Source organism: Mustela lutreola, chromosome 6 (assembly GCF_030435805.1).
Source record: "Mustela lutreola isolate mMusLut2 chromosome 6, mMusLut2.pri, whole genome shotgun sequence".
NCBI lineage: Eukaryota > Metazoa > Chordata > Mammalia > Carnivora > Mustelidae > Mustela > Mustela lutreola.
Window position 1 is genome coordinate 144,169,331 of NC_081295.1, and position 9,756 is coordinate 144,179,086.

The 9,756-nt window shown below is 40.7% G+C and overlaps 1 long non-coding RNA gene across 1 annotated transcript; it reads left to right on the top strand.

The window, feature by feature from the left end:
• Positions 1 to 5,969: 5,969 nt before the first annotated feature.
• On the top strand, positions 5,970 to 7,969 carry LOC131833252 (uncharacterized). Its single transcript, XR_009354373.1, has 3 exons — positions 5,970 to 6,144; positions 6,422 to 6,626; positions 7,628 to 7,969. It is a non-coding gene; the product is annotated as an uncharacterized LOC131833252 (long non-coding RNA).
• The last annotated feature ends 1,787 nt before the right edge of the window (positions 7,970 to 9,756 follow it).

Here is a 9,756-nt window from a genome sequence, read left to right on the forward strand (position 1 = left end):
CTCACACCCCCACCCCCATGACACACAGAGGGACTCCCAGCACCTCTCTATGGTCTGGGAGCATTATGATCAAATATCTCACTTAACACATGGCCTGCCTTTTTCTGGTTCCATGTTCTTCCCTTTCTATGAAACTCAGGCTCTTCTAGACAGAGCAGTATCTTTGTTGTGTCTCTTGCCCTGCAAAGCCACCCTCAATAAATGAAGGAAAGAAAGCAAGATGGGAAGAAGGAGGAAGAGAGGATGTTCTGTTCTCAGGACATATACATCATTGATTGTAGAGAAGGGGGGATGGATTTTGTGTGGTTGGGGAAAGCAGTGAGGACTGCTACCTACTGTGACATAGCAAAAGCTTGGGTCTCACATCAACAACAATGGAATCAGCCACTTGAATGGTTTTGCCATCGGTCAAGGACATGGATCCAACCCAGTGAGAGGAGGAAGGTGGAATGCATCGCCGGTGCCCTCGTGGTTCTTATGGCTCTTTGACAGAGAGGATGCTGATGAGATGACAGTGGCGGGGGCTGGGGGCAGCGGGAGGTTATTTGAGGCCTGAAGGACTTTGAGACTCAGGAAGGATATGGGATGAGATAAAAGCAAAGTCCAGAATAATATTTGCAAATAGAGTTACTCATCATTGGCACACTATAGGTCAGACACTCTTTTCTAGAGTTAAATATACAATGGAATTGGTTGGTTGAACTGAGAGTTATTTAATAAATTAAAGTAATATATATTTGTGTTTTTGTCATGTGTGGCTAGCATTAGACTTTCCTTTAATATAAGAAAGAAGAAGAAAGGAAGGAAGGAAAGAGAGAGACTCTTTAATTTATCTTCAACATCTAGCAATATACAAATGACAAATGGATTCATTCATACAATATGTCTTTTTGTGGGGCACCTGGCTGGGTCACTCAGTACAGCATGAGACTCTTGATCTCGGGGTTGTGAATTCAAGCCCCGTGTTGGGCATTAAGCTTAATTTTTTTAAAAAGATTTTACTTATTTATTTGACAGAAAGAGATCACAAGTAGACAGAGAGGTAGGCAGAGAGAGAGAGAGAGGGAAGCAGGCTCCCTGCTGAGCAGAGAGCCCGATCCAGGACCCTGAGATCATGACCTGAGCCGAAGGCAGCAGCTTAACCCACTGAGCCACCCAGGTACCCTAAGCTTAATTTTTTAAAAATACACACACACACACACACACACACACACACACACACACACACACACACTTTTTGCTCCTTCCAAAAACAGTTTCAAAATATTCCTTCATAGTTCTACTGTGGAAAACAGTTGGGCAGTGTCTTGCCAAAGCTAAACACAGTCTTATCATACAATCCAGCAAGCCAGCAATCATACCTCTAAGTATCTACTCAAATGAATTGAAAATGTACACCCACATAAAAACCCGCACACAAATGTTTAAAGCAACTTTATTCATAGCTGCTAAAAATAGGAAATAACCAAGGTGTCCTTCAGCAGGTAAATGGATTAAAAAAATACCATATTACATGCATACAGCAGATTATTATTTGGTAGTATATTTAATAGAAATAAGCTATCAAGCCATGAAACATAAAAAGACATGGAGGAACTGTATACATATATTGCTAAGTGACAGAAACCAGGGTAAAAAGTCTCCATACCATATGTTTAAGACAATACAACCTTCTAAAGAAGAAACACTGTGGGGACAGTGAGAAGATGAATGGTTGCCAGGGGTTGAGGGGTGGGGGAGAGAGACATGAATGGTTAGAACAGGAAGGATCTTCAGAGCAGGGATATGACTCTGTATGATACTGTAATGGTAGACAGGTGTTGTTATGCACTTGTCAAAACCTGGAGAATGTGCAACACCAAGAGTGACCCTAAAGTAAACAGTGGACTTTAGCTAATAATAATGGATCCGTATTGGCTTATTGGCTTACCAATGATAACCAATATATCACAACCATATAATGTGTTGGTAATAAAATGAATACAGGAGAGAGAGGGGTTTATGGGATCCATCTGTGCTTTCTGCTCAATTTTTCTCTAAACGTAAAACTGCTCTAAAACATTAAACACGGGAGGGGGAGAAAAGTAAAAAAGAAAGAGCAGACTAATTCCATACCACTCCAAGGATCAAACTTAGGTGTAAAGAAGACCTTGCTTAAAATCAAAGTTGATAAATATAAGAGTGGGTTGTTTTCATTGGTAGGAGTCATTGGTAGGATCATGCTGCAATTCTCTGCCTCCCCAGAGTGATGACTGGTGGAAGCAAGTGATACTTCAGTTAGGTTAGAACATTGGAGTAGACAGTATCTAAGATTACCTGCAAGTTTGATATCTCATGATGCTACAGAGAAGTAACCACAAGTATAATGAGCACTGTAGAGAACAAACTAAAGTCAGGATGACACATTTCCCCAAAGTAGGGGCTAAAGAAAGCAAGCAAAGCATGTGAAATGTCTGTAATTCTGACATTGGCCAATAATAATTGGCCAATAATGAGTGAGGTGGACAGGAAGAAATGAGGAGTGGTGTTTTATTGACTTTGTTTCTTTTCTGGAAATTGTATTAAGTGCATGAGATGACATAAGATACTGACAGCAGCAGACTCTTCCCTCGCCTGGATTTCCCAAAGAGCATGATCACATAGAAATGTATGTGTGTACATACACACGCCAAAGATGAGTGGCTTGAGTCATGCTAATGGGTTGGTCCATTAAATGGTTAATTCGTTTTATGAAACATCGATACCAACCTTCAAAAATACTCCAGAAATCAGAGAATAGATACCCTTGGGATAAGAGCCTCTAAACTTATTTGTCCCCTATCTGGAAATTTTTACGATTCCCCTTTCTCCCCTATAAGGGAAACTGCAAGCAGGTTTTGTAAATGCACCTGGATAAAAGCCCCTCTGTAGTCACTTGTGTGTCATCCTCTATAACATTAAAAGAAATTCCAGGTTCCTGTCTGCAGAGCTGCTGTTGCCAGGGAAACAGAGCCTCATCAGAATGCAGCTGCTCGAAGTCTCAGTGCCCCAGTTACTGGTTCTTTTGATTGGTGGACACACATGAATCTCTTTCTAAGAAAGTCAATTTCTTCATCTGCATCCATTGCACAAACATATCTGTCACCTGGGTCCAGGCAGAATACTGTATCTGCTTGCCTGTTGAGACCTTGCTCATGGAGAGAGGGAACACAATGTCAGAGGATGGGCTGTTCCATCCTACATCCACACAAAGAGCAGATGGTACCAAGGGTCCTCTCTATTCCACTTTCCTATGAGCTCTGTAGAGACCAACAGAGCTTGAATATTTGTTTCGGATAACCAGGCATTCCATCTTCCATGAGGGCATTGTGATAGTCTATGAGATGGGTAAATTCAACATGAGCAGACTTTCCAACTAGACCTGACACTAACATTATCTAAATATTTAAAGTTGAGACCACTCATCTGAAGTCCCTGGCACTCAGCCTTTACTGGAAGGTCTTCCAGAAGCAACCTAACTTCTTACTGTAATTTCAGGTTGGTTCCAACTCAAACAACTTACCTGAATTATTTCTAGGAAGTATGTGGAGTGATGCCAACTGTGTTTGGGATATTTTGAGCTTGATAAAAATCCAAATGAGATATTAACCCATTTGTATCATCTTGAGTCCCTATGTATACTGATTCAATAATCCAGCAGGCCAATATTTTCCATGCGGATATGCCTCAGAGAACCATCTCTATCCAACTTTTTTTTTTCTTTTTGTTTGTTTCAATTTTTGTTTGCATCAATTTTATTGAAGAGAAGTGATGACTTTCTTATTTATTCTACGGAGGATGATAGAACAAACATGTTAATATGCTCATCCAAGAGAAATCTGAAATGGGGTAATTTTCAAAATGTCTTCTTTAGGAGGGTAACAAAGATGTGGGGACTGTCTAATTATGAAGGCTCATTTCATATGCAACATGTAGTTTTAAAGCAAAAGATCTTGAAATTTTACTCCTAGGAAAGCTTCATGCCTTTTCTTTACATTGTCCTTCTGTTTCCTTATGTGTGCTATTAATATTTCCATATATTTTTACTCATAGCATTTATGTAAATATTCTATCCTTATATTTTATTTTTAAACTAGTCTCTCAAGAGTTCTGATTTTTCCTAATTATTCCCACTAACTTACCACTGCAATTCCAAAGAAAATTCCAGGATTTTTGTTTGTTTTTAGTTTTTCTCTTGATAGTGTCTTGCTCGAAAAATAGCATCATTTCAAATGAAATGCATTTTATTTCATTAAGTCTGAAGGAGGCATTCACTTCCCCTGATAGGCAAATTCAGGTTCAGTTGGGTTCAGGTAGCCCACGTAACCGAGGGATTTGGGATGTGACCTCTTCTGAACATATATCCCATATTCTCATAGCTGGGGCCATTTTCCTGGTCATTCAGCAGCTTCAAAATGATTGTTTAAAGCAAGACAATGGGCCTGTGTGGCAGAGTTGATGGTGTAAAGCCGTAACCTAGAAGACTGACTTTAAACCTTGACAGAAACATTCCTTTTGCAGTAAAATAAACAGTTTTCTCTTCTCCTAGATAAGGTGCAGTAATTTTTTTGATTAATCCATATGGTTTGTCCTCTTGCTTCGGAAACCACTGAAGGCAACAATTTTCCAGCTCCCTTCCTCGAAGTTTTCATTATCAATAAATGCCTGTGATATCAGCTGAGATTGCTTAGCCCACACATCCGGCCTATATCTTAATTGCAATAACTTCTTGTCACACACAGCCAACTCAGTTGATGTATGGAAACACTGGATTTTTTTTCTCTCCTCCCTATCCTCCCCACTGGACCTCCAGCCCCCTTCTCTCCATTCCCCATTCCCAACCTCACGGAGCCCGGAAAGTCTTGCGGCATTCCTGAGAAGTTACATAAGACACCAGAAGTAGATAACATTGTATGTTTCTAGAGTTGAAAATGCAGAATGTTTATGCCTGTAGGGAGAGAAGAATGAAAGAATGTCTTTTTCAGGAATCCTATCTGAAATGACTGGAGTCTGAGAAGTGTTTCTGTTGGTGTAAAAATGTTGTTTGAGGACTTTGGGTGTTCTTGAAAACCTAGTCAATGGCAAGTACTTTGTTCCTTAAGAATACATAACCAGGACCTAAGAGTCCAGGTTATAGCCAGCAGGGCTCAGATGTCTAAACTTTCGCTGGAAGCAGGTGGAATGGAAGTAGATCTTCAGATCTAAGAACAGTATCTTTGTGCCGAGACCCAGTCTTCTTTTAATGGTATAGAAGGACCAATGGGACGGAGGACGCGAGTGTTGGCTCAGCATGAAACAAAGATTTCATGCCAAGGTTCTCCCTTTGGCATTTGATCACCTTGCTAATGGCTAGCTTGTAGTTACAGTCAGGTCTGTCTGACACACAGTTTTAATCACAGCAGCCTTTCCCATCTGGCATAAGAAACGCCTTCTCTGAGAACCGAAAAGACTATGCTGTAATTCAAAGGAGGAGATCATGTAGTTGGCTAATGGGAGCACTGAAAGAAGAGGTTTCATGTGTAAACGTATTTGCCTGAATCAATATGCCACACAGAATTGGTTCTTCCAAGGCCTCCTGACCTTGCCCTTCCCTTTGGTGTGGTCAGTAGCACATACACAGCCCCATGGCTGATTCCAACACACTGCAACCGTCTCCAAGACAACACTGATCTAAGGTCATCTCGGTGCTGCCCAATTTCCAGGAAACTTCTGGGGCGCTCTGTTCTTTGTGGTCTGGCATCGGGATGGAAAGTTTCACCTGAACACAAGTGGAGGCTGGTTGGCTCCTACAGACTCTGCATTCTTTTCTCCGGTGGGTCGGATTTGTGAACAAGGCTCGGCCCCACCTGTAGTGTAAATATTTTTGAAAGGCTCATAGAGTGTAGACATGACCTCTGCGCAATGCGCCTACCACCCATCTAGATAAGTAACAACAGAAGGGAAAAGCAGGGAGTATCTCCACTCCTTTCCTTAGAATGGAAATGACTTGGGGAAAAGGAGTAAATGAAAGAGAACCATAATGATACAAAAATGTTCAGGCTAGTTTCTTTCTTCTGTCCTGCTTGGCCCCTGCTGCTGTTTCTTTACCATCCTGCTGAATTTATCTATATTATGCTCTGCAGTAAGGTATGCCACAGTGCGATCGGGGATTGCTTAATATAATTGAAATAAAGTGCAGCATTTACCAAGGAGTCTCCTCATAGCAATGATGACCCCTTGTTTTATTTTACGTATTGAGGTATGATGGGCCAACAGTGAAGCTGTGCTCATTCAATGTATACATCTTGATGAGTTTAAGATAAAAATTCCCTTTGTTTTAAATATTGCCTCAATTAGTTATTTCTTGCATGAGTGCTTTTACCTAATGTCACTGAGGCTATTCATTCTTGCATGCATTCACCAGAAGTCTATAGAACCCCAGCTAAGCAGGAGACACTGTGCAAAGTCATGCGACAGGCAAAGATGCCATTGTGATGCCATTGTTGTGAGCTGTTGAACACAAGAGGAAGTGATGCCGTTGTGATGCCGTGGAACACAAGAGGAAGCAATTGCCACATCAGATGGACATTCCAGCATAATGGCCTCCAAGGGATGATCCTGAGCACAAGGTAACCAAACGCTCAACCTGGTCAAATTATTAACCCCTTTGTGTTTCAGGTTTCCCATCTGTAACAGGGGGACAAAACTAGTATTTCCCATGGAGGTATCTGATGAATTAGGTCTGGGTTTCAAGTAACTCAAGTCTTTTACTTGTAACTCATCCTTCCCAGGAATTTCAAGGAGATGACCCATTTGCTCACTGAGTTGCGGTCACTCCCAATGCTGAATGGGAAGGAAAGGGAAGTTAGGTTTTCTTCATTTGTTAGGACTGACTCTCTCTACAGCTTCCATCACTTTGTAGGGTTATGTTAGACATGGATGTGGCAAGTCCCGCCCAGCTGGATAGACACAAACGTCCATCACCCAGGCCTTGGGCAAAGTGTGGCTCACCAAACCTCCAGACATTTCAGAAGGCATAAGAATGCGACCATTCAACTGTATCGTGCTTGATGTCCAGGCAGACTCAATGGCACAGAGAGCAGCTGTGATTCACACAACCAACAAGAGCCAGGATCCCTTGGGCAAAGAGGATGCTCTATCCCAGGGCTCCAACCCAAGTCACTATGTCTCAACAGAGTAGCTTACATGGAGGAGGATCTCTGGATGAGGACTTGGGTCTCAGTTGTTGCCATCTTAATAAAACAAAGAATTGAAGCTGGTTAAACTCTTTCAAAGACATTATCACTAGCTGTGAGAAACTGCCATATTGAGACTAAAATTGTCACTTGACCTGGAAGATCACGGTAGGGTGAAGAGGTTTGGGAAGGTGGAATTTGGTGGGGTGATGCCACTTATCTAAGAGACAGATTTACAACATATCTCCACTTCGGTGACATTACAGACACTAAAGAAACTCTTAAGTGAAAAAGTTTATAATCCAAGTGATACCAAAGAGCCAAAATCGAGGGAAACAAGGTGATATAAGTAAAATAAGCATGCACACAGATGCAAAGGAAACTCATCACTCTTCACAATCACCTCTGAAATAGATGTTATCCCCTTCTTACAGATGCGCAAACTCAGGCCTAAAAAGACGAAGAGGTTTGCACAAGGTCATCCCAAATCACCTGTCTCTGGCTTTACAACCCGGACACTCAATCCTGTGATATTCCTTCACGTCAAAGATTACTTACGTCACATGCACCACTTCCAAAAAGGGGAGACATTCAAGACTACTTTCAACTCTGCAGCCTGAATCATAATATAATATTACCTAATGTCAAGGGATGTCTAGGGATGTCTAATGTCTAGGGCAAAGACTGGAAATCTGTAGCCCATAGTCCAAATCCAGTCTTCTGTCTTCCTTTGCAAATAAAATTTTATTGGCACTCATGCCTTTATGTGTTGTCCATGGGTATGTTCAAGCTACAATGGTGGAGGAAAGTAGCTACAGCAAAAACCCTATCCTCTGAAAAATGGAAAATACCTACTGTCTGGCCCTTTACAGATGCATATAAAAGGGTTAATATGAAATCAATCCATCTCCCTATGTATTATACTCAATATTTTCCAGTGCTTATAATCTTTTTTTTCAGTGCTTATAATCTTAACTGAGATTTCTTCCAACTTCTTAAAGTGTCAAATAAATCATAACTCAAGGCTACTTGATGCAGTTTTAGGGTTAAGTATATTTTATACCACTCAAATCCATGTCAGATAAACTTAGTATAATTCTCTTGGGCAAAACATCCTACTCCCCAAACTGGATAAATAAAATCTTGACATGAAAGTACTCTACAGTCTCTAGGCTATAGCTCAAATTGCTACAGTAAAAGGTACATGCTGGTTGTGGAATCAGCAAATTTACTCGTATGAAAACATGGTTTAGACTTTAATTTTGCTTTACCACCCCCCACTTGCACAATTTGATTTCTGTCATTTGCTGTGGTTTTATAAGCCATGTATCTTTCCTTTTTACCTTATGAGCATTTGCATTCTTCTACACCATAACCATACAACGAGTAAAAGAAAATTTTTCCTATCTTTTCTATTTTTTTTTCTTTTTCTACTGATTCATTTGCATTAGCTTCCAAACATGCTTTTATTTTCTCTCATCTTAAAAAAAAAAAAAAAAAAATCCATCTCTTGACTAAACTTCTTCTCTATGGTCCTACTTGCTAACGTTTCCTTAAAGTATAACTCTTTCAGAACCTTCTTCAATTTCTCCTTTCTTCCCTTTCAACCTCCTCCAAGCAGGCTTTTGTCTTCCCCACTCCCACTCCAACTACCAGCAGTCAGCAATGACCTTGTTGTTAAATCTCTACTCAGCTCTCATTCTTCGTACCACCTGACTTAATAACCAACAGCAAGCTGATGTACTTGCTTGCTCTATTCTTCTTCTTCTTTTTTTTTAAAGATTCATTTATTTATTTGACAGACAGAGATTACAAGTAGGCAGAGAGGCAGGCAGAGAGAGAGGGGGAAGCAGGCTCCCCACTGAGCAGAGAGCCCAATGTGGGACTCCATCCCAGGACCCTGGGATCGTGACCTGAGCTGAAGGCAGAGGCTTTAACCCACTGAGCCACCCAGGCGCCCCTCTATTCTTCTTGATATACCTTCTGTCCTTGGCTTCCAGGAATCAGACTTTCTTAGGATCTTGAGTTTTGCCCTGGTTCATACCTCGAACTGTGCCTGTGCCTGACACATCATTGTGCCCAGTAAATACATGTTTAAATAAAGGAGAATGGGACACTTCAAGTCATCTGCATCACAAAATAAACTCACACCACTGCTTACAGGATACTATCAAACGTTGTTTGAAAGCTTGTTAAAAAAAAAAAAAATGCTTATCCAAAATCCAAATGATCACACTCCACTGCAAAAATTTCAAGTACTGTTAACAAAATAGCTATTCTTCATCTATCTCTCTATGTTATCTATAGAATGACTTCCTTTAAGGTGTTTAAAGAAACTGTAAAAGTTTTTATTGATAGGGCAATGACAGTATTTTATTCTTCTGAGAATACTGCCCATTTTGGAGAAAGAGTTATAAATATGAGTAGATCATTGACTGAAAAGCATGGCCTGACATCTTTCTTCTTTACTTACCATTGTGTTTGACAGAAGTTGTAAGAAGACCCTTGGGACTATATCAGTGACAGATAATGTTAGAGTGTCCTGTCAGTAAGGCCATTTGAA